Raw genomic sequence first — 25627 nt, 5'->3', positions numbered from 1 at the left:
GTATAAGTGGTCAGAAGTACAAAAAAAAAAAAAAAGGTGAGGGGAAGAGAGGTATTGGAAAAGTATATGTGCATGCTATTGAAGTTAAGTTGATGTGATGGTTAGGTTCATGTGTCAACATGGCCAGGTGATGATACCCAGGTGTCTGGTTAAGCAAGCACTGGCCTAACCGTTACTGCAAGGACATTTGTGGCTGGTTAATGAACCAGAAGACTGGTTTATTAAATCATCAGTCAATTGGCTGCAACTGTGACTGATTACATCCATGAAGGGCATGTCTTCCACAATGAGAGAGTGCAGTCTGCTGGATTTAATCCAATCAATTGAAGACAGATAGAGGACCTTCACTCCTTTGGCTGACCAGTGAAGCGTTTCCTGAGGAGTTCATCCAAGTTGCCAGTTCGTTGCCTGAAGAGTTCATCAAACACGTTCATTGGAGTTGCCAGTTCACTGCCTGCCGTGTGGAATTTGGACTCATGCATACCCACAGTTGTGTGAGACACTTTTATAGATCTTAGATTCATAGATATCTCTTGTTGATTCTGTTTCCCTAGAGAACCCTAACTAATACAGTTGGTATTAAACCAAATATGATTGTTGTATATTTAGGATGTTAAATTTTAACCCCATGGTAACCACAAGGAAAATTGATGAAAAATATATCTAGATAGAAATGAGAAGGCACTTAATATGGTACAACACATAAAAATAAATATAAAATTAGGCATTAATGGAAGAATTGAGGGACACAAAGATATAAGACATACAAAGGCTAAATAACAAAATGGCAGAAGAAAGTCCTGCATTATCAGTATTGACTTTTTTTTTTTTTAGTAGTAAAGTTGTGGATTTACAGAACAATCATGCATGAAATACAGGACTCCCACATACCACCCCACCACCAACACACTGTATTGGTGTGGAACATTTGTTACAATTGATGATAGCATATTTTTACAACTGTACTACTAACTAAAGTCCATGTTTTTTAACTTAGGGTTCAGTGTTTGTGTAATGTAGTTCCGTGGTTTTATTTATAAAATTTTTATTCTGTTACCATATATACAGTGTAACATTTGTATATCGTATTCATATTCAGATATATATTTCAGTGCTGTTGATTACATTCACAATGTTGTGCTACCATCACCACCATCCATTACCAAAACATGTCCATCATTCCAAACAGTAATTCTGTACATTTTAAGCTTCAACTTTCCATTCCCTATCCCCACCCATTGCCTGGTTACCTATATTCTAAATTCTGACTCTGAGTTTGCTTATGATAATTGTTTCAAATCAGTGAGATCATATAATATTTGTCTTTTTTTTTCTGACTTATTTCACTCAGTATGATGTCTTCATGGTTCCTTCATGTTGTCACATGTTATCAGGACTTCGTTCTTTTTTATAGCTGAATAATGTTCCGTTCTATGAATATACTACATTTTGTTTATTCATCGATTGATGGACATGGGTTGCTTCCGTCTTTTGGCAATTGTGAATAATGCTATGAACATTGGTGTGCAAATATCTAAGTTCCTGCTTTCATTTCTTTTGGATATACACCTAGTTGTGGGATTACTGGGTCATATGATAGTTCTATTATCAGTAGTGACTTTAAATGTAAACTCCCCAGTCAAAAAAAGGCAGAGATTGGCAGAATGGATAAAAAAGTATTACCCAAATATACTTTCTTCAAGAGACTTACCTTAAATTCAAAGATGCAAATAGGTTGAAAGTGAAAAGATAGAAAAAATATATACCATAAAGCAGTATCCAAAGAGAGCTGGGGTAGCTATACTAATATCAGATAAAATAGACTTTAAGTCAAAACCTGTTATGAGGGACAAAGACTGTCATTATATACTGATAACATCTAATCAGAAGGTTAATAAGTAAATACAAGACTTGAATGATATGCTAAACCAACTAGACCTACCAGACGTATATAAAACCCTTCACCCAGCAAGAACAGAATATGGCTCTGCCAGAGCCAGCTGGCCAGTGGCTATGACAGTTCTGTCTCCTCACCTTCCAGTGTCACCACTGCCACCATGCCCGGAGGTCCACTTCTCGGGGACGAGGCCCCCAATTTTGAGGTCATTACCACTGTTGGCTGCCTCAGTTTCCACGACTGTCTGGGAGATTCGTGGGGATTCTCTTCTCCCATCCTCGGAACTTGACCCCAGAGTGCACCATGGAGCCTGGCAGAGCTGCAAAGCTGGCACCAGGATTTGCCAAGAAGAATGTTAAGATGATTGCCCTTTCAGTAGACAGTGTTGAGGACCATCTTGCCTGGGGCAAGGAAATCAATGCAAACGATGGTGTTGTGCCCACAGAAACGTTACCTTTTCCCATCATCAATGATAAGCATCAGGACCTTGCCATCCTGGTGAGAATGTTGGACCCAGCAGAGAAGGACAAAGAGGGCATGCCTGTGATGGCTGCTGTGCTGTTTAATTTTGGTTCTTATAAGAAACTGAAGCTGTCTATCCTCTATCCAGCTACCGTAGAAAGGAACTTTGATGGGATTCTCAGAGTAGTTATCTCTCTTCAGCTAACGGCAGAGAAGAAGGTTGCTACCCTGGGTGATTGGAAGGATGGAGACAGAGTGATGGTCCTTCCAACCATCCCTGAAGAGGAAGCCCAAAAACATCCCTACAGAAGTCTTCACCAAAGAGCTTGCATCTGGCAAGAAATACCTCCCTACACTCCCCAGCCTTAAGTCTCTTTGGGAAATTGGTACTATAGTTGTTCGCTTAGCACAGTGAGCCGGAGTTTGCCATCTGCCAATCATATTTTCCTGCAGCAATTCCATGAAAACATCCTAGCGTGATCACAGCCAAGGTCTTTAGATTGCTGTACTACTGGCTTATTAATGAAAATGGCACTAAAATTTCTTGGGATTCTTTACTCTGTGCCTTTAACAGCTTTCTGTTCTGTTCATATAGCTCAGCACTCTGCTGACTCTCTGAAATATATTCAACATTATGAATGCAATTAGCAACACTGAAATATATAGCTGAATATGATTAAAAGGGGAAATGTAAGATTGTGTATATGGTAACAGAATAAAAGTTAAAAAAATATCCAGGGAACTCCCCTGGTTAAACCTGGTTAAAATCTAAGTTAAATCATGGACTTTAGTTAATAGTACAATTATAAAAATGTGCTATCATAAATTGTAACAAATTTTCCTCACCAATGCAAGGTGTTGTTTGTGGGGTGGTATGTGGGAACCCTGTATTTTATGCGTGATTGTTCTGTAAACCTACAACTTGTTTAGTAAAGAAGAAAAAATCCTGTATAAGATTATAAAAAATTACTTTAAATAATGATCTTCCCTAGTCTCAGAATATTTAATATATAATTAGAATTACTAAAATTCAAAGAATACCCTCTTTTCTAGGGCCCTTCATTGCCAGGAAGCTAGGAATACCTTTGTGGAAAGTATTCTGAAAAATTTGTGAAATTTAATAAACAGCCATATTCAGTCAAGTTATTAAAAATAATAGCTCTAGATAATTTCCCCTCCCATCTAAAATGTGTTACTTATGTAATTTATCTGTATATATCAGTGCTTCTTTCCTTTCTGTTAGTAAATCCTGGAGAAAAGTCCATTTTGAATAAAATGAAGCCTGTAATTTTAAAAACGGAGTGTTGTTTTGATACACCAGAACTCAATTTTTTTGATCCTTAATGCATTTTTGTCTTTTAAAATGCTAAATTCACTAATTTATATTCTTCTCTTGGTTTTTAAGGAATCAAAAACACTAATATTATAATTGACTGGTTCTGTTAAAAAGTGACTATGTCTTTGTGTCTAAAAGTGGAACAAAATATTGTATCAGATTTTACCTCAAGACTTCTGTAGAGTTTCCTATTATGTCTCCCGCTGCCCCCAGCCTTTTGAAATTCCGATAATATCAGAGACATTTGCTTTGAGGGTAAGAGAATAAATCTTAAGAGGCTCTGTATTTGCTCTGAATTTACCAGCCAACTAAACTGGATGGAAGTTAATATCCCAGTTATGTAAGGTATACTTTTTGTTGGTGTTAATGAAAGCTGTGTACAAGGTAGAGAGAAGGCATATTCCCTAAATCACTAAACAAATAGAAGCCATGTAATACTTGACGGATTTTGTATGAAAAGATCAACATCAGAGGTTATTAGGGTATTTAAGTGGGGGAAAAATGGTACAATACTGAATCTAGAAGGAACTAAGTATTGATTGTAACCCCTCTGCTGTCATAAATCCACAGCAGTGCTGCCCCAGTCCAACAAAATAAACGGTATTCATTAAGTCTGAGTGTGTTGCGCTAGGAGCTGGGAGACAGACTGTTCTCTCTGCAAAGCTGAATCTCCACCTTAATTAAATTAATTAAAAAAAAAAGACTTATGGCTCTCTCTTTTGACTTCCCTATGTGTCCTTCTTTTTATTTTTGATTAACATTAAGTAATGCATCTTAAAAGCCCAGGCCTCCACATTGAAACTTGGCTGAATCACCTCTCTTGGAAATGGACAGTAAAGATGCCCTTTATGGGAAGTCTGTTTCATGAAATTCTGGCAGGCTTCAAAGAGAGAAGTGTAGACCTGCTGCCCAGAAGGCCTGGGTTCCAATTACATGTCTGACAGGAGCCTTTGTGCCCTCTGCCAAGCAATTTACCTATTTCCTTGGCTTTTCTTTGCTTTTTTCTTAGAAAGGTGACCACAGGCCCAGTGTTTCAGTCTGCTCCTCATTGACTAGTCCCCTGCTTCCATGGATGTGAATTGCAGAAATTTTTTTTTTTTTTAGCTTAACAGATAATTATAAGGAAAATATGGCTCGTAACCACCACTCAGGTCAGGAAATAGAACTTTGCCAGACACCCCGAGTGCCCCTCCCAGTGCCACATCCCCATCACAACTCCCTTGCCCCCACCCTCCCCCCAAAAGTAACTACAAGCTGTCTTTGTTTTTCACAGTAATGCAGGATTGTAAAAATGATCATGCAAGCTGAAACCTTGCAAAGCTATCTTAATGATCAATTGGGGAAATTATGATTGTTCTGGGACCTCTAAAAATTTTTGTGAGAATATTAGAAACTTGCCTACTGTCTCTTATAATTGCATAGGGAAATGAAAAAATTAGTAGAATTTAGTGCAGTGTAATTTAAAACATTAGAAATGTTGCAATTAAACTGTTTATTTCCCTGTAAAAACTTATCAAGAGTAGTTTGAACAGTGCTTATTTTCTTCTCATCGTATAACTTATGGTACAGAACAAGCATCTTTTTTATGCCTTGAGTTTTCATACTTCTTTCTAAGTTTGTATCAGCCTCCAGCATTTTATCCATCATGCTTTCAAATGTTGTGAAATATCTCCAAGAGTTCCGTTAATGGGATCTGTTTGCCAGAGTCACTTTCTCCAGGACATCTTCATCCTTTTCATTTCGGCCACTTTCTTCATCTATGTTGACAGATGTCGATAAGTTCCTATTGCTGCACATCTAAAGTCTTCAAATGGCAGCAGTGTCAGCATTTCCACAGTCATCTATGTCTGCTAAAACTCCATTTATATTCAATTCAAATTTCACTTTTTATGTCTTGGCTGCTCTTTGATCTTTTTTCATTTTTTTTTTATAAAGCAGCTTTATTGAGATATATTCACATAGCATGCAGTCATCCAAAGTGTACAATCAGTTGTGCATTCATCACCACAATCAATTTTTGAACATTTTCATTACTCTAAAAAGAAAAACCCCATAACCCTTAGCAGTCATCTCTCAATTCCTCATCCTTCCCTGGTTCTATATAACCACGAATCTAATTCTGTCTTTATATATTTTTTTATATTTATATTTTGTATGAATAGAATCATACCATATGTAGTACTTTGTGTCTGGTTTCTTTCACTTAGATTAATGTGTTTTTTTTCAAATTATTGTGTTTTTTTTGTAATTAGAGAAATTGTAGGTTTATAGAAAAGTCGTGTAAAAATGCATTGTTCCCATAAAACCCCCTATTGTTGACATTTTGCATTGGTGTGGTACTTTTGTTGCAATTGATGAAAGAATATTAAAATATTGCTGCTAATTGTGGTCCATAGTTTGCATTAGGTGTATTTTTCCCATTTACCACCCTATTATTAATACCTTATAATAGTGACATGCATGTTATAATTCATGAAAGAACATTCTCGTATTTGTACTATTTACCACATTCGTTGTCCACTTCATAATTCACTATTATGTAGTCCATGTTTTATTCTCTAACTTTTCCTCCTAGTAACATACATGACCCAAAACTTTCTGTTTCACATGCATAGTTCATCCCTGTTAATTACGCTTGCAATAATGTGCTACCATCCCCACTATCCATTTCCAAACATTTACAATCAAGCTAATTGGAATTTCTGCACAAATTAAGCCTCATCTTCCCATTCTCTAGCCCCATTCTATCTCCTGGTAATCTAAATTCTAGATTCTAACTCGGTAAGTTTGCTTATTATAATTAGTTCATATCTGTGAGATCATAGAATATTTGTCTTTTTTTGTCTAGCTTATTTCATTCAACTTATTGTCCTCAAGCTTCGTTCATGGTGTTGCATGCATCAGGACTTAATTTCTTCTTTCACCTGAATAATACTCCATCGTATGTTTATATCAAATTTTGTGTATCCATTCATCAGTTGATGGACACTTGAGTTGTTTCCATCTTTAGGCAATTATGAATAATGCCACTATGAGCAATGGCATGTAAGTGTCTGTTCACATCCCTGCTTTCAGTTTTTTTGAGTATATTCCCAGTAACAGGATTGCCAGACCATATGGCAGTTCTATACTTAACCTTCTGAGGAACTGCCAAACTGTCTTCCACATCATCTGTTCAAGTCCTTGCTTTCCATTTTGAAGGTATATACTCACATGGTGGGTCATATGATAATTCTGTACTTGGTAAGGTACCATCAAGTTGTTTTCCATAGTTGTTGAACCATTGTACGTTCCCACTAGCAGTGAATAAGTGTTCCTATTTCTTCACATCCTCTTCAACATTTGTAGTTTTCTGTTTGTTTAATAGTGGCCATTCTACTAGTGTGAAATGATATCTCATTGTGGTTTTGCTTTGCATTTTCCTAATAGCTAGTGATGTTGAGCATCTTTTTATGTGCTTTTTAGCCATTTGTATTTCCTCATTGGAAAAATGTCTGTTCAATTCTTTTGACCGTTTTTTGTTTGGGTTGTTTGTCTTTTTATTATTGAGTTATAGGATTTCTTTTTGTATTCTGGATATGAAACCCTTATCAGATATGCGGTTTCCAAATATTTTCTCCCATTGAGTAGGCTGCATTTTTACCTTTTTGACAAGGTCTTTTGAAGTGTGAAAGTCTTCAGTTTTGAGGAGGTCCCATTTATGTATTTTTTCTTTTTGTTGCTTGTGCTTTGGATGTAAGGGCTAAGAAACCACCAACTACCACAATTTGAAGATGCTTCCCTACATTTTCTTCTAGGAATTGTTTGGTCCTATCTCTTATAGTTAGGTCTTTGATCCATTTTGAGTTAGTTTTTTTAAATTGTGTGAGATAGGGGTCCTCTTTCATTCTTTTGGAAATGGATATCCAGTTCTCCCAGCACCATTTGTTGAAGAGATTGTTCTGTCCCAGTTGAGTGGACTTAGCAGCCTTATTAAAAATCAATTAATCATAGACGTGTGAGGGTCTATTTCTGAACTTTCAGTTAGATTCCATTGATCAATATGCCTGTCTTATGGCAGTACCATTACTGTTTTGACCGCTGTAGCTTTGTAATATGCTTTAAAGTCAGGCATTGTGAGTCCTCCAACATCATTCTTTTTCAAAATGTTTTTGGCTATTTGGGGCCCCTTGTCCTTCCAAATAAATTTGATAAATGGCTTCTGCATTTATACAAAGTAGGCTGTTGGAATTTTGGTTGGAATCGCATTGATTCTGTAAATCAATTTGCGTAATTGACATCTTAATGGTATTTAGTATTCCAATCCATGAACACGGAATGTCCTTCCATTTATTTAGGTCTTCTTTGATTCTTTTAGTGATGCTTTGTGGTTTTCTGAATACAGATCCTTTACATCCTTGGGTTAAATTTATTCCTAGATATTTGATTCTCTTAGATGCTATTGTAAATGGAATTTTTTTCTTGATTTCCCTGTAAGAATGCTCATTACTAGTGTGTAGAAACTATTGGTTTTTGCATGTTGACCTGGACCGTGCCACTTTGCTGAACTCGTGTATTACCTCTATTAGCTTATTTGTAGATTTTTTGGGACTTTCTATATATAGGATGATGTCATCTGCAAATAGGGAAAGGTTTACTTCTTCCTTTCTGGTTTGGATGCCTTTTATTTCCTTTTCTTGCCTAATTGCTCTAGCTGGAACTTCTAGTGCAATGTTGAATAACAGTGGAGACAGTGGACATCCTTGTCTTTTTCCAAATCTTAGAGGGAAAGCTTTTAGTCTTTGAATATGGTGTTATCTGTGGGTTTTTCATATATGCCCTTTATCATGTTGAGGATGTTTCCTTCTATTCCTATCTTTCAAAGTGTTTTTATCAAGAAAGAATGCTGGATTTTGTCAAATGCCTTTCCATGTCAATTGAGATGCTCATTTGGTTTTTCCCCTTTGATGTGTTTCTGTGGTGTATTATATTAATTGATTTTCTTGTATTGAACCACCCTTGCATACCTTGCATAAAACCCACTTCATCATGGTATATAATTTTAATGTGCTGTTGGATTCAATTTGCTAGTAATTTTTGTGGATTTTTGCATCTATATTCATTAGAGAGATTGGTCTGAAGTTTTCTTTTGTTAGACTATCTTTGTCTGGCTTTAGTATTAGGGTGATGTTGGCTTTATAGATAGAGTTAAGTATCTGTGCCGGTTTGAATGTATTATGGCCCCCAGAAAAAGCCATATTCTTTGATGCAATCTTGTGGGGCAGACATAATAGTGGGGATTAAGTTGGAACGTTTGGATTAGGTTGTTTGCATGGAGATGCGCCTCACCCAACTGTAGATGATAACTGATGGGATATTTCCTTGGAGGCGTGGCCCCACCCATTCAGGGTGGGCCTTGATCAGTGGAGCTATGTAAACGTGCTGACTCAAAGAGAAGGAACTCAGTGCAGCTGTGAGTGACATTTTGAAGAGGAGCAAGCTTGCTAGAGAGGAACGTCCTGGGAGAAAGCCATTTTGAAACCAGAACTTTGGAGCAGACGCCAGCCACGTGCCTTCCCAGCTAACAGAAGTTTTATGGACACCATTGGCCATACTCCAGTGAAGGTACCCGATTACTGATGTGTTACCTTGGACACTTTATGGCCTTGAGACGGTAACTGTGTGGCCAAATAAACCCCCTTTTTGTAAAGGTCAATCTGTCTCTGGTGTTTCGCATTCTGCAGCATTAGCAAACCAGAACAGTAGCATTCTCTCCTGTTCAATTTTTTGGAAGAGTTTGACCATGATTGTATTCATCCTTCTTCGAATGCTTGGTAAAATTCACCTGGGAAGCCATCTGGTGCTGTGCTTTTATTTGGGGGAGGTTTTTGAAGACTGTTTCAATCTGTCTGCTTGTGATTGGTTTATTGAGGTCTTCTATTTCTTCTAGAGTCAGTGTAGGTTGTTCATGTGTTCCTAAGAAGTTGTCCATCTCGTCTAAGTTGTCTAGTTTGTTGACATAAAATTGCTCATAGTACCTTCTCATTTCTGATTTCATTTATTTGCATCTTCTCTCTTTTTTCCTTTGTCAGTCTAGCTAAGGGTTTGTCAGTTTTATTGGTTTTCTCAAAGAACCAACTTCTGGTTTTTAAAATTCTCTCTGTTTTTCTTAATTCTCAATTTTATTTATTTCTATGCTAATCTTACTTATTTCTTTCCTTCTGTTTGCCTTGGAGTTAGTTTGCTCTTCTTTTTTAATGTAGGTGCTTAGGGCAATACGTTTCCCTCTCAGCCCTGCCTTGGATGCATCCCATGAGTTTTGATATATTGTGTTCTTGTTTTCATTTGTCTCAAAATATTTACTAATTTCTCTTGTAATTTTTTTTTGACCCACTCATTGTTTAAGAGTGTGTTGTTTTCACCTCCATAAATTTGTGAATTTTCCAGTCCTATCCCTGTTGTTGATTTCCAGCTTTATTCCATTATCATCAGAGGAAGTGCTTTGTATAATTTTAGTCATGTCAAGCACCTGTTTTGTGACATGACATGTGATCTATCCTGGAGAATGACCCATGCGCACTTGAAAAAAAAATTTATTCTGCCGTTGTTGGGTGCAACATTATATAAATGACTGTTATGTCTGTTCATTTATCATATTATTCAATTTCTCTGTTTCCTTATTGTTCCTGTGTCTGGATGTTCTAGCTATTGATGAGAGTGGGGTATTGAAGTCTCCAGCTATTATTATAGAGACATCTGTTTCTCGCTTCAGTGTTGCCAGTATTTGTCTCAAGTATTTTGGGGCACCCTGGTTAGGTACATAAATATTTATGATGGTTATTTCTTCTTGATGAATTGCCCCTTTTATTAATATATAGTGACCTTCTTTGTCTCTTTTAACAGTTTTGCATTTCAAGTCTATTTTGTCTGATATTAGTATAGCTACCCCTGCTCTTTACTGGTTACGGTTTGCATGGAATATCTTTTTCCAGTCTTTCACTTTCAACCTATTTGTGTCCTTGGATCTAAAGTAAGTCTCTTGTAGACTGCATATAGATGGATATATATTTTTATCCATTCTGCCAGTCTATGTCTTTTGATTGGGAGTTTAATCCATGACATTCAGTGTTATTTCTGTATGGGCAGGACTTTCTTCAACCATTTTATCCTTTGGCTTTTATATGTCAATTTTATTTTTGTTCTCTCTTTTAACCTTTTAATTACTCTTACTGATAATCTTCATTTCTACACTCTGCTCCAAACCTGTCTCTCCTGTCTTTTCTCACTCTTTTCATCCCGCTCTTCCCTGGATGCTGTACAGTTCTCTCCTGGCCTCTGGAGCCCCAGAACAGTTGGTTCTGACAGTTTTTGCCTGTCCACTAGCTGGAGGAGGAGTCCTGGAGCTCCCTAGCCTTCATCTTTGTGGGCCAATTTCCTCTTCCGATTACTCAGTTTTGTAAAATGTCATGTGAGTTTATCACTGGGAGACAAGGAGGCAGCACAACTATGTGCTTTGCTGCCCATGTATGAACAGAATAATAGAGGCCCAGTGTTTAATCACCAACAGGCCTTGAAAGAAGTCACACGATTGGTCACTGATCTTGATGACATGCATAACTTTTATAGTGATTTGTGGACTGAAGAGCTAGTAGTGAAGTTTGTATTTTATACCTTTACTCAGAGTTGATATGCTGTGGCAACTGAAATTTGAACTAGGTTGTTGAGGAACTGGTGTAATTTAACTAATCTGTGTTAACTGAAATTGTGTATCTCAGAACATGCAAAGTGAGAACTGCCTACCTTTTATAGTAACCACTTCCTTGCATTTTTAAAACAGTTCTATTATCCAAATGTGCATTCTTAGACACTATAGTTTAATGTTGTCCCTTAAAATGCTTTCGTTATATCTTTTAAGTCTTTTTTTAATCTGTGGGTTTCCACCCCCTTCCCATCCCTTTCTTATTTATTTATTTATTTATTTATTTTTATTGAGATTGTTCAGATACCATACAACTATCCAGACATCCAAAGTGTACAATCAGTTGCCCACGGCACCACCATACAGCTGTGCATCCATCAACACAATTATTTTTTTTTCAATTTTTAGAACATTTTCACTACTCCAGAAAAGAAACAAAGACAAAAAAAAGGAAACTCACATCCTCCCATACCCCTAACCATGCCCCCCCCCTTCATTATTGATTCATAGTTTTGGTATAGTACATTTGTTACTGTTGATGAAAGAATGTTAAAATAGTACTAACTGTAGTACATAGTTTGCAATAGGTATATATTTTTCCCTATATGCCTCTCTATTATTAACCATTGACCTCTAGTTATAGTGACATACATTTGTTCTAGTTCATGAGAGAGATTTCTAATATTTGTATAGTTAATCACAGACATTGTCCACCACAAGATTCACTATTCTATACATTCCCATCTTTTAACCTCCCACTTTCCTTCTGGTGACATGCATGACTCTGAGCTTACCCTTTCCACCACCTTCACACACCTTTTAGTACTGTTAGTTATTCTCATTACATGCTACCATCACCCCTGTCCATTCCCAAATATTTACATTCACCCTAGTTGAACATTCTGCTCATAATAAGCAATCTCTCCCCATTCTTTAGCCTCATTCTATATCCTGGTAACTTATATTTCATGTCTATGAGTTTACATATTATAATTAGTTCATATCAGTGAGACCCTGCAATATTTGCCTTTATGTGTCTGTCTTATTTCACTCAATATAGTGCCCTCAAGGTTTCTTCATCAGCCCATTTCTTTTAAGATGGTTTCGTTCAAACACTATACATTCCATCCTAAGTAAACAATCGTTGGTTCCCCATATAGTCACGTATTTATGTATTGAGCACCATCACCACTCTCTGTATAAGGACATTTCTTCCACAAAGATGGAGGAAGAGTCAAAGAAGGCAGAGAGGCAAAAGAAAAAGGCAAGAGAAAGAGAGAAAAATAAACAAACAAACAAAAAAACTTGATAGCTAGAAGGTGACAAAAGGAAAGATAGCATTAACCTAAAGTAGAATAAAGAGTCAGACAACGTCACCAATGCCTGGAGTCCCATACCCTTCCCCTATTCCTTACCCCCCCATATGCATTTAGCTTTGGTATATTGCTTTTGTTGCCTTAAAGGAAGCATAATACAATGTTTCTGTTAATTCTAGCCTCTAGTGTGCATTGATTATATTTCCCCCCCAATCCCACCCTATTTTTAACACCTTGCAATGTTGACATTCATTTATTCTACCTCATGTAAAAACGTCTTTGTACCTTTTATTAAAATCATTGAGCATCTTAGGTTTCCCTGAATTACACAGTCCCGGTCTTTATCGTTCGTCTTTTGTTCTGGCGTCCCACAAGATCCCAGCCTTCCTCTTTCAACCACATTCACAGTCATCTTTGTTCAGTGTACTTACATTGCCCTGCTACTATCTCCCAAAATTGTTTTCCAAACCTCTCACTCCTGTCTTTTCCTTTCTGTCTGCAGTGCTTCCTTTAGTGCTTCCTGTGGAGCAGGTTTCCTGTTCACAGACTCGGTCATTGTCTGTTTGTCAGAGAATATTTTAATCTTTCCCTCATATCTGGAGGATAGTTTTGCTGGATATAGGATTCTTGGTTGTTGGTTTTTCTCTTTCAGTATCTTAAATATATCACCCCACTTTCTTCTTGCCTCCATGGTTTCTATTGAGAAATCCACACATAGTCTTATCAAGGTTCCTTTGTATGTGATAGATCGTTTCTCTCTTGCTGCTTTCAGGATTCTCTCTTTATCTTTGACATTTGATAATCTGATTATTAAGTGTCTTGGCATAGGCCTATTCAGATCTATTCTGTTGGGGGTATGCTGCTCTTCTTGGATCCATAATTTTATGTCTTTTATAAGAGATGGGAAATTTTCATTGATTATTTTCTCCATTATTGCATCTGCCCCCTTTCCCTTCTCTTCTCCTTCTGGAACACCAATGACTGTAAATTCTTGCTTTTCGTTTTGTCTTTAAGTTCCTGGAGACGTTCCTCATATTTTTCCATTCTTTTCTCTACCTGTTCTTTTGTGTATAGGATTTCAGGTGCCCTGTTCTCCAATTCCTGAGTGTTTTCTTCTGCCTCTTGAGATCTTCTTGTATATGTTTCGAGTGTGTCTTTCATCTCTTGTGTTGTGCCTTTCATTTCCATAGATTCCACCAGTTGGTTTTTTGAACTTTCAATTTCTACCTTATGTACGTCCTGTGTTTTCATTATGCAGTGCATCTCTTTTGCCATATCTTCCCTAAACTTTTTGAGTTCACTTATTTTTAGTTGTTTCAATTCCTGCATCACAGTTGAAGTGCAAGTTTGTTCCCCTGACCGGGCCATAACCTCATTTTTCTTGGTGTAAGTTATAGTTTTCTGTTATCTAGGCATGGTTTCCTTGGTTACCCCAATCAGGCCTTCCCAGACCAGAATGGGCTAAGGTCCCAGAAGGGAGAAATATTCAGTGTCCGGTTTCCCCAAGGGTATGTCTTAGAAAATTGGTGCACCCTCTGATGCCTCCGGTCACTGGGCTTTTCTGCCCAGCAGGTGGTGCCTGTTAGCCTATAATTCTTGACTGGTGTAAGTTCTGAATGAAAGGCAGGTAGTAGAGCTGGGCCCCACCCCTTTCCTCTTAGAGAAGATAGACGCCCTAAGGGGAGGTCATTAGCATTTCAGTGGTCTCTCTCTGCCTGTGCTATACCCTTGTCTGGGTCACAGAACTGGGAACTGAAAATGGCTGAGGCTTTCTCCACTGAGTCGAAAAAGGAACAGAGCTAGTCCGAGGTGACCCGCCAGCTCTCCAAGGTCAGTCATCATTCAAAGCCTCTGTCCGCTTGTTGGAGATTCATACCTTGTGGTGAGCAGTGCACACCTGCTAATTAAAACCCCAGTTGGAGCTCAGCTGAGCTATATTCGCTTGCTGGGAGAGAGCTTCTCTCTGGCACCAGGAGGCTTTGTAGCTTGGGTTGTGGGGGAGGGGTCTCCCGATTTGGATCAGCAGTTTTTACTTGCAGATTTTATGCTGAGGTCTTGGGCATTCCTCCCAATTCAGGTTGGTGTATGATGAGTGGACGGTCACATTTGTCCCCCTGCAGTTATTCCAGATTATTTACTAGTTGTTTCTGTTTTTTTTAGTTGTTCCAGCAGGTCTACTTAGCTTCCACTCCTCTCTGTGCCACCATCTTAGATCCTCCCGGCCCCATTCCTTTCTTTTCTTTACTATTTATTTATTAAAATACCTGCTCAGTGAAATAAGTCAGACACAAAAGAAGAAATATTGTGTTGAACTCCATGAACAATGTAAAATCAATGTCTTATAATGTAGAATATTGGGGACCTAGTGATAGATAGAAGTTAGTGAGGGGGAATGATAATCTAATACGTTAGTGGAGGGGGAATGATAATCAAATATGTTCAGATATGATAATGAAGGTGAATTCAAAGATGGGAATGGATGGGGTGATGATTGTTTGTTAATGAGACTATAAGTATCAGAAGTTCATTGAAGGCAAATAGAATTGAAAGGGATTGCTCTGGTTTGCTAATGCTGCCCTTTTGTGAAACACCAGAAATGGATTGGCTTTTATAAAGGGGGTTTATTTGATTACAAAGTTACAGTCTTAAGGCCATAAAGTGGCCAAGGTAAAGGCATCAACAAAGGGTACCTTCACTGGAGAAAGGCCATTGGCATGCAGAAAACCTCTGTTAGCTGGAAAGGCACATGACTGGCATCTGCTTGCTCCCAGGTTGTGTTTCAAAATGGTATTCTCCAAAATGTTGCTCCTGGAGTGTTTTGTCCTCTCTTAGCTGCAGCTGCTCTCCAAAATGTCACTCTCACTTGCTCTGAGCTCCTTCTGTCTGTGAAGTCTTTATATGGCTCCAGTGATTTAATTAACACCTACCCTGAGTGGGCAGGTTAACACCTCATTATCCAATCAGATGTTTCACTCACAGTTGATTGAGTCACATCTCATGGAAACACTCATTCAAAGAATTCCAATCTAATCAACACTAATATGTCTGCCCCCACAAAATTTCATCAAAGATAATGGCATTTTGGGGGACATAATACATCCAGACTGGCACAGGGTTATTTAAAGGCATACCCACAGATCAGTACTACAAATATAGATAGGTGCTTGCATGGTGTATTTCTAAGGTATGACACTGTACAGATGATGGACAACAAAATGGTATGTGGGAAAAATCTACCTATTGCATACTAGGGAGTATAATTGATAGGAATATCATACTAGTACCATACAAATACTAGGGACAAATAATTAAGGGCTCAAAAGAGGTATGGGGTGTTTTGGGTCATGAGAATTGTTTAAAATAGAGAGTGATGAGGATTGTACAACTAAGTGATTATAATGTGCTATATGGATGGATTATTGTGGACCTAACATGCTATGTGAACTTAGGAAGCCCCTACTTTATAAGTCAAACCCTTGATCTTGTGACTTGCTCTTGTGAAACTTATGGTGTAAAGAGGAGGCTAAGCCTACCTGTAATTATGCCTAGAAGTCACTTCCAGAGAACCTCTTTTGTTACTCAGATGTGAACTTCCTTTCTAAAGCCCAACTCTGCAAATAAATTCATCATCCTCCCCCCGCCACCCCCGATGTGGGACAGGAACTCCCAGGTGCGTGAGTCTCCCTGGCGACATGGGACACAGATTCTGGAAATGGCCTGACCCCTGGCATCGAGGGGTTGAGAATGCCTTTTTGACCGAAAGGAGGAAAAGAATGACAACAAAATAAGGTTTCAGTGGCTAAGAGAATTCAAATAGAGTCAAGAGGCTGTCATGGAGGTTACTCCTATGCAAGCTTCAGCTAGATATGCTAGATGGCCACAGTGTGATAAGCCCAAGTCAATAGTAGTTCCAAAAACCCTAAAGAATACCTGGATCCCTATATGAGACTCTATCAAAGTTTCACTCACTACGTTTATTCTTCGGAAACTTAAATTCTCCAGAGAACTCCTATGCCAGCTAAGTCCCAAAACCCAGAGTCAGTAGCCTCTTCAAGAACATCAACTAGATGTGTCTGTTCCCTTTGCTCATAAAGTTGACACCCCTTTCCAACATGAACAAGTTAGGGTGGTCACTGCCTAGACATCCCTGAAGATTGGGAAGGGGTAGCAACAACAAGATGGAATTTAACAAAGGATTATGAATACTGAATCTCTATGTAATTTTCTTTTTCTTAGTTGCTAGGGTACTAGAATCACTAGAAGGAAAGAATTGAAATGATGGAACTGTTACCCATAGCATTCTTTGAAATTTGCTGTATAGCTACTTGTTATATTGTAATTTGAAAGTTATCACCTTTTTGTATATATGTTATTGTTCTAGTTTGCTAATGCTGCCAGAATGCAAAACACCAGAAATGGACTGGCTTTTATAAAGGGGGTTTATTTGGTTACACAGTTACAGTCTTAAGGCCATAAAGTGTCCAAGGTAACACATCAGCAATAGAGTACCTTCACTGGAGTATGGCCAATGGTGTCCGGAAAACCTCTGTTAGCTGGGAAGGCACGTGGCTGGTGTCTGCTCCAAAGTTCTGGTTTCAAAATGGCTTTCTCTCAGGATGTTCCTCTCTAGGCTGCAGTTCCTCAAAAATGTCACTCTTAGTTGTACTTGGGATATTTGTCCTCTCGTAGCTTCTCCGGAGCAAGAGTCTGCTTTTAAAGGCCGTCTTCAAACTGTCTCTCATCTGCAGCTCCTGTGCTTTCTTCAAAGTGTCCCTCTTGGCTGTAGCTTCTCTTCAAAATGTCGCTCACAGCTGCACTGAGTTCCTTCTCTTTGAGTCAGTTCATTTATATGGCTCCACTGATCAAGGCCCACCCTGAATGGGTGGGACCATGCCTCCATGCGAATATCTCATCAGAGTCATCACCCACAGGTGGGTGGGGCACATTCCAAGCAAATCTAATCAGCACCAAAAGGTCTGCCCCACAAGACTACATCAAAGATAATGGCGTTTGGGGGGCACAATACATTCAAACTGGCACAGTTATATTTCACAATAAGGAAATAATTGAAACTCTGGTACTGTAACTCATAATATTTTTGGAAATTTCCTATATAACTACTTGTTAAATTGTTCTTTGAAAGTTATTCCCTATTTGCATATATATATGTTGTATTTCACAATAAGGAAATAATTGAGAGTGTGAAACTGTAACCCATAGCGTTCTTTGAAATTTGCTAACTACTTGTTAAATTACTTTTGGAAAGTTATCACTTCTATGTATATGTATTATATTCCACAATAAAAAATATGATTAAAAATGCTTTTGTTATGTCTCTTAAGTCTTTTTTTTTAAAAAAAAAATCTATGGTTTTCCACCCCCATCCCCCATCCCTTTATTTTCTTTACTATTTATTATATCAAAATACGTGGGATGTTTCACCACTAATCATATAAAATATAAGTCATGGTCACATAAACTTTTCATTAAAGAGTCAGGATCATCCATGAAGAACACCATTGAAGATTAGTCCAGGATTTTTTTTCCAGTTAGTAAGGCTGAATAATCACCCCAAAACTTGGTAGCTTAAAACAGCAACAGTTATTTATTATCAGTCTGTCAGTCAGGAATTAGGGAGTGGCCCAGCTGGAGGTTCTGCCTCCGGTGTCTCAGTGAAGTTGCAGTCAGTGCCATCTGGGGCTGCAGTCATCTGAAGGTGTGACTAGGGCAATGGGATCTGCTTTCCAGGAACCTCCCTCTCATGGCTGACACGCCGGTGCTGGCTGCTGGGGGAGGCCTCAGTTCCTTTCCATGTGGGCCCCTTGTCTTGACTGCTTGAGGGTCCTCATGGTACAGCAGCTGGTCTTCCCCAGAGCGAGTGATCTGCCAGGCTGGGACAAAAGCTCCACTGCCTTTTGTGCTAATGTCAGAAGTCACATGTTGTCACCTTCACTATATTCTTTTAGCCAACAAGGATACAGCCTTGATTTGCTGTGGGAGACTCCACGAGGGCATGAACACTAGGAGGTGAAGATTATGGGAGGCCATTTTGGAGACTGGCTGCCATAAATTGGGTGGTAGAAAAAGCATCTTATTTTGGGGAAACATGTTTGCATGTCCCCAGATTCGAATAGTTACCTTACATGGCATGACACCAGAATTAAACATTGCTAAATGCTGTCTTTCTTTGTCATATTTAATGAGATATTTTAAGTGTTTTCAAGATAACTGTTTTATGTCTGACTAAAAGCATTATGCTGATTCAAGGACATACATTTATCTATTAGATTTCTCTTCAGCTTTATCATTCATCTGCGATATTGACCTTAAACAAAATGGTTGGTTCTTGACTCTAAAATGTGGCAGTAGGAATTTTGGCTTATGTTACTGGGAAACAACATGACTCACAGGCTAAAATTATAACTTTGAACTGTGAGTGAAACCCAATAAATTAATTGAACTATTTCCCACAGTTTTTAGTCTGTTATATGAAAAGAGGATTTCTAATTAATATCCCATTTTAGTGATGAAACTAGTGTATTAGTTAGGGTTCTCTAGGGAAACAGAATCAACAAGAGATATCTATAAATATAAGATTTATAAAAGTGTCTTACACAACTGTGGGTATGCACGAGTCTTAATTCCATAGGGCAGGCCCCAGACTGGCAACTCCAATGAAGATGTTCAGTGAACTCCTCAGGTATTGAACTGGCAACTTGGATGAACTCCTCAGGAAACACTTTGCTGGTCAGCCAAAGAAGAAGTGAAGGTTCTCTTATCTGTCTCACTTAAAAGTCTTCAACTGATTGGATTAAATCCAGCTGATTGCATTCTCTCATTGTGGAAGATGCCCTTCGTTGATGTCATCAGTCACAGCTGCAGTCAATTGACTGATGAGTTAGTAAACCAGCCTTCTGGTTTATTAAGCAGACAGAAATGTCCTGGCAGTAACGCTTAGGCCAGTGCTTGCTTGACCAGACAGTTGGGTATCGTCACCTGGCCAAGCTGACACATGAACCTAACCATCACAACTAGTAAATGAAAATTGTGGAGAAAATTGATGATGATTTTGAGCTATAACATTGTGGAGGAGTAGAAAGTATATGAAGTTCCATTGAGGGATTCTGGTCCTTCCTAGTTCTGGGCCTCTGATGGGCATTGGGGTTCAGCACCATGGGCAGCTACTCAAAGGGGGGCTTTGACTCACTAAGACTTTGGTAGAGCAACCAAGGGCAGCCCGGGAGTATGTGCACTCCTGTTCTTGTGTCCTGTTGGTCCACCGAGTTCATCCTTAGCTGTCCATCCTTTTTCTGATAGTCTCTATTCTTTAAAATTAACAGATTCATCACCTCAGTTTCCATAAATCCAGCAATAATTCAGATGAGATTCAAGTTAATTCAAAAGTTTCTGTGCCAGACGGCTGGACCGTGCAACATCCATTCCTGGTCCAGTCCTCTGGCCTCTATTGCCACTGCCACCTAAGGATTATTTATCTATCCTACAAGCCTTGTAAGTTTTAGGGATGGTTTTATAAGCACAAGACAATTACAAGCAAACATGTATCAGACCCCATCTTTACTTCTTTTCATAAATATATACTCTAATTATTATGGACAAAGAAAGCAGACCATAACATTTCCAAGGTTTCTAGAAGTATGTTGCTACTTTATAAAACTGATTATATTGTCCTAGGCCCTAAAGGGCATAAATTCTAAGAAATAACGCATTTTACTTTTGATTCAAATTATTCACTTTCCTTTGTGGCATTCTTTTAGAAATTATCCTCCTGAGACTCTTCTTTTTTTTTTTTTTTTTCCCCTCTGTCCTTGTGTTTTTCAATCAAGGATCCAGACCTTTTTTTTTTTTAAGAGCACACCAGTTATGGGAATAATGGGACCTGGAAGGTCATGATCACAGAGACAGGAAACTTGCCTGCAAATGCCTGGCAGTACTCCATTTGGATAACAATGTAGATTCTATCAGTGAATAACAAATTACTTCTTTCCTTTTTTTTTCCCCCTAAGAAAGGGAGAACGTGGGCAATATTTATAAACCAGACCAATTTAGATAAGTACTAAAATCAGAAGAGCTTCAAAAATACCTTATAGATTAAAAAGATTTAAGAAGTACAGTTTTTTTTTTTAAAAAAAAAAACAAAGTTAATTACTCTCATGTCTTTTGTTACATTCACTAGTTAGGATCATTTCAGCATAGGAGACGGTGGGGGAGAGAGAAATGAAATAATTATGTTAGAGTCACAATATCCACTCTTGTGGGGTCTAATACTCTATAATGTTTTGGAATTCACAAAGTGAAGTTGTAGTTCCATGAAATTCATATACATCTTGGAAATTACTGAGTTTCTTGAAATTGGGATAAATGGCTACAAATGTCACATAGGTCTTTGTATGAAGTGGGAGACTTTACTAGAAATGACAGAATATGTGATAAGCGTGAGGAAGGATATATCAAGGAGGGGAAGCGAGTTGAACAAAGATGAAAATAGGTAATAGGGAGAGTATATTAGGTGATGGGAAAGAATAGAATTGGTGTGAGATGAGATTTCTTAAGAGTGTAAACTTGTGCTGGAGTATTAGGTGCTATTTGTAGGAAGATATATACTTAAGTGACTTAATATGAAGAAGTATAAGGTCATGGCTTTATGTTAAATCTATTTATGTCCATTGCAAAGCTGATGCTAATAATTTAGGATTTAATTATTTTAGCAGTCCACATTCAACAATAACAGTATCATTTGTTAAGTAAAATTGTTTGGGTTCATTCATAAAGGGAAATTAGCAGCATTATTAATATATGATAGTAGTATAAGCCCCTCTATTTATTCTATTTTGGTTGGACTTCACATGTCTGCAGAAATGAGTGCAATGTTCAACATAATCTCTTGTGAATAGGGTATTTGAAGTGATGTTAGTGAATCATTATGCCCCTGAAATTTTGTCTAATAAGCTAGTAGTTGTCACAGTTTCATACAATTCATATCCTAAAGATATAACTAAAATTAATATATTTATACTTTTCTTCACTCCACAAACTCATTAGAGGTGACCAGTTGCTAATTTTAAAAATGTAGTGAAGTAGGTGTGCAGTGTTTGTATTTTTTTGGTATCAGACTGTTTTGCAGAGTCAAGCTTATTGAAATTTACTTGTAGCAGAGATGGGTGAATAATAAACAGTGTTTTCCAAACACGTACTGCAAGCTCCCTGTTCGCTTCTGTCTGCCTCCTAAAGAGCACAGATTCTCTGTGCTGCAGGGCACAGACCTGGACTGAAGTGACTCTGCCTGGTAAATGCTAAAGAGCACAGTCTGAATCCGTATAGGACATAGAATCACAGTGATTTATAATGATAACTAGATGCTTACAAAGTACCAGTACCCTTGTACTGAGCTGAGTGGGGTTCCCAAGCCTGTGTTGTTTTCATGTATTTGTAAATAACATTTTTGATTTTTTTTAAGAGCATAAGGTCTGTTGAATAAGACAATAAAAGATTGTCATTGGGCAAAATTTCCGTAACAGACTTTCTTTTTTAACAATTTTTTTTAAGTCATTTGAGCCCTTTATTTATTTTTAGAGACATTTTTAAAATACAGAAAAGTACACCCATACCCTTAGTTTTGAACATCTTCATAATGATGACATGATTTCCTGCTTCACAAAATATGCAGAGCACAGTCTTTAAAATTGTGAGAAAATAGCACTAAAAAGGCAAATAACATCAGCTTCTCCCAAGACTACCTTTTATTTATAGCTGTAGCTCCTAACTTTATTGTAGTGTTTCATATAGGCACCACTATTTTACACAAACAATAAAATATGAGTTGTTTACTGCTAGGACAGATCTGAGGCTTTTAGTAAAAATTCATCTTCAAGTAGTTATAAGATATATACTGTCAAACCCATTCTGGAGTAGTCAGGAAGAAGAGAAAAAGAAATTCTTTCTCTGTCTTGTTAGTGATCTTTTTCCATGTAGCGAATTTAGATCATTCTGATATGCCAACAACTTGACGTGGTTGATTTTTTTTTCATTCGTTGTGCTGTATGAGTGCTTGGCCCTTTCAGTGTGGAGATTCATTTTCCTTCACTTTCTGGAGAATTTTCTTTTATCACATCTTTGGTAATTCCCCTCTTTTCTTTCTGTTTTCTTTTTCTGAAACTTTTGATGCTCAGATATTGGGCTTAGTGGATTGAGCTTCTTTTTCACTTAATTTTTGTCTCATTTCTGTCTCTGTCTTTTGGTTCTACTTCCTGGTAGATTTTCTTGATTTGTCACCCAATCCCTCGGTTGAATTTTTTTTTTTTAATTTTGTCAAGCATACTTTTGTTTTCAAGAACACCTTTTTTCGCCTTCTGAGCATAGAGCATTCCTTTTTCTTTATAACTTGTTCTTGTTATATGGCTACAATACTTTCTTTAATGTTTCTAAGAATACTAATTCAAGTGTGTGTTTTTTTTAGTTTTTGTCTGCTACCTGCATTACCTCAGTTTCTGCTGGGATTATTTCTTCTTGTTTACCATCGTCTCTCCTTTTCATTTTGGAAACTTCCCTTGAATGTCTGGTGAGTCTTCGTTTTCTGTTCATGTTTAAGAATGAAAAACAAATGAGGGCTCCATGTGTGTAATTGTAATCTATGTGAAGGCCTTGTCTTAGGCGCTGTTCAAGTTCTCTACAGAAGAAACTTACAGTGCTGTGGGGAGTAAAGGAAGCAAGTCGCAGAAGAATCCAATTGCCTTTTTACAAATATTGCTTGTGGATACATACACATGTGGCAAAACCATCATAAAGGCAAAGGAAGCTAAAGATAAAATTCAGGACAGACTTTGTGGAAAGGCAAGGGGATATGATTAGGGTGGAGCATAAAGAGGTTCAGTGGTTTTGCTTATAGTCTGTTAACTTTGGAAGTGAGTTTTATTATTATCTTCGTATCTTACATATATGTAATATATTACATAAATTCTTTCATGTATGTCAAATATTTCATAATAAAAATGAGAAATTTTAAAGAAAACTCCCCACATTTTACCTTGGATTCTGCTGTTCAACAAAAGGGAAGCACTGTATTGTCCTTAGTGCTGACAGTGTTCTGTGCCTGGGGTGGGGGTTGACTGTTCATAATCAGACTTACACTTTCAGTTCAGTATGCATTTACAGATGGAGAGCTGAATGATCAGTATAAACAGGTTGGGTTATGCATAGTTCCTTTGGAGCTGTTCTTGGCACCACATTCCTTGAAGTCATTATGTACTCTGGCCGTAGGTTTTTCCAGTTTCAGTATTATGTACTAGATACATCCTCCTGATCAGCTGGTCTTAATTTTATCCTTTGCCTCCTGCAGAGTGTCACAGGCACTTTTGCATCACCTTTACTGCCATCAAGTATACGTCTTCGTCAGCCATTGTGGTCAAAGCTGTTGAGCTGACTATGAACCAAAGGCAGAAAGAGAAATTTCAGTGGCGTAAACAAGTGGATTCTGCTGTTCAACAGGAGGGAAGCACTGTATTGTCCTTAGTGCTCATGAGTTGAGAGAGCTCATGGAGGGCTGGCTGGCCAGAAGACATGCACCTTCCCTGCACTAGCTCTTCAGTGCTGGAGATGATTTGTGTGCATGCTCAGGTGTTTGAATGTAGTTTTCAATATTGAAATATTTTGAGACAAAGGGTGTCAAAATGCATCGGTGGGTGTGGGGCATTGCTGCCCTAGCTGGGTAAGACTGTAGACTGCAGACTTTCACTTTATCCTCAGGACCAAGCGCTTCTGAGCCTTGAGCCTCCACGGGGTTTTGCAGAACAGAATTATCTCTTTCTGCTCACGTTCCCCTGTGTAACCACCAAGCTAGGGCTTCTTTCCCTGGTCCTGACACGGCAGTTACCACTTTGCCACAGGCTTTCCTGTTGAAAAGTCAACAGATTACTGTTGAAATCTCTCTTCCACTGATGATCCTCTCATGTCCTTATTGTGGTTTATTTATCTTTATTCCTTTTCTCTCACATTAGTGAGGTTTTAGGTGGGAACAGAGACAGGGTAGACGTTTAATAAGCTTTCCTTAATCAGAGACCATTGTTAACGCTATGAGGCATTTTGCCTTTTTTTCCCCCTATTTTGAGGTGTATGTATATGCGTGCTTCTTAAAGCAAAATGTGTAAGCAGTTTTGTAACTGTTCTTTCAACCAAACGTGTTTTGATGAGCAACGTCTATTAAATTTTTCAAAAACATGATTTTTAATAACTCAAAATATTTTGTCATTGGATACTCTCACTGGTTTCCTATAATTGGATATCTAGGCTGTTTTCTGGTATTTCACTTTTAAAAATAACACTGAAATTTTATTGTACATAAATGTTTTGATCACTGTCCATTTACTTCTTTAAGATTCTGAACTCCCAGAAATTAATTTATTGGATGAAAGTTCTGAAAAATTTTTAAGGCTCATTGCTATATTGCTTTCCAAATAATTGTTTTTTAACACAGTTAAATCAGATATTTTATAACTATTTTTTTCAAAGAATATAGAGAAACTTTTATTTATTTCGTATAGCATTACTTGACTCTGGTTTTGGGGCCTGGCTGGATAAATCTTTATCATTGGCGATTCTTATCCCAACTGGTCTCATTCCTTCATCAGGCAATCTTTTGTTAGGTGCACTTTTGCAAAATAAAAATATGATTATGTATATGTGTGTACTGGAAATGGATTCATTCTCTCTAATTTATCAGTGTAAAAACCACAGATCTTCAATAATAGAGGCTTGCCTTTAACGAGGTCTTTGTAACAGAATAAAATGCTCCTTTATGAACTTTTACTGGGAAGAACTGTTATCAGTTTCTGAAGTTAAAAAGCTGTCATTGTTCTTTAATAAGATTAGTTTATCATTAGTAGTGATATTTTATCTAGTCTAAATTCCTACTTCCACTAGGAAGA

At 37.7% G+C, this 25627-nt stretch overlaps 1 protein-coding gene and 1 pseudogene across 5 annotated transcripts in view; both read left to right on the top strand.

Moving 5' to 3' along the window:
* Positions 1–25627, top strand: part of ANKRD6 (ankyrin repeat domain 6) — a 232501-nt gene that overhangs the window by 17215 nt on the left and 189659 nt on the right. The gene's annotated exons all lie outside the window — the stretch shown is intronic.
* LOC119539754 lies at positions 1853–2728 on the top strand (annotated as a pseudogene).

The sequence above is a fragment of the Choloepus didactylus genome, chromosome 7, assembly GCF_015220235.1.
Source record: "Choloepus didactylus isolate mChoDid1 chromosome 7, mChoDid1.pri, whole genome shotgun sequence".
In the NCBI taxonomy this organism is placed as follows: Eukaryota; Metazoa; Chordata; class Mammalia; order Pilosa; family Megalonychidae; genus Choloepus; species Choloepus didactylus.
The sequence above is the reverse complement of the archived record's forward strand: the minus strand, read 5'-3'. Positions and strand labels throughout refer to the sequence as shown.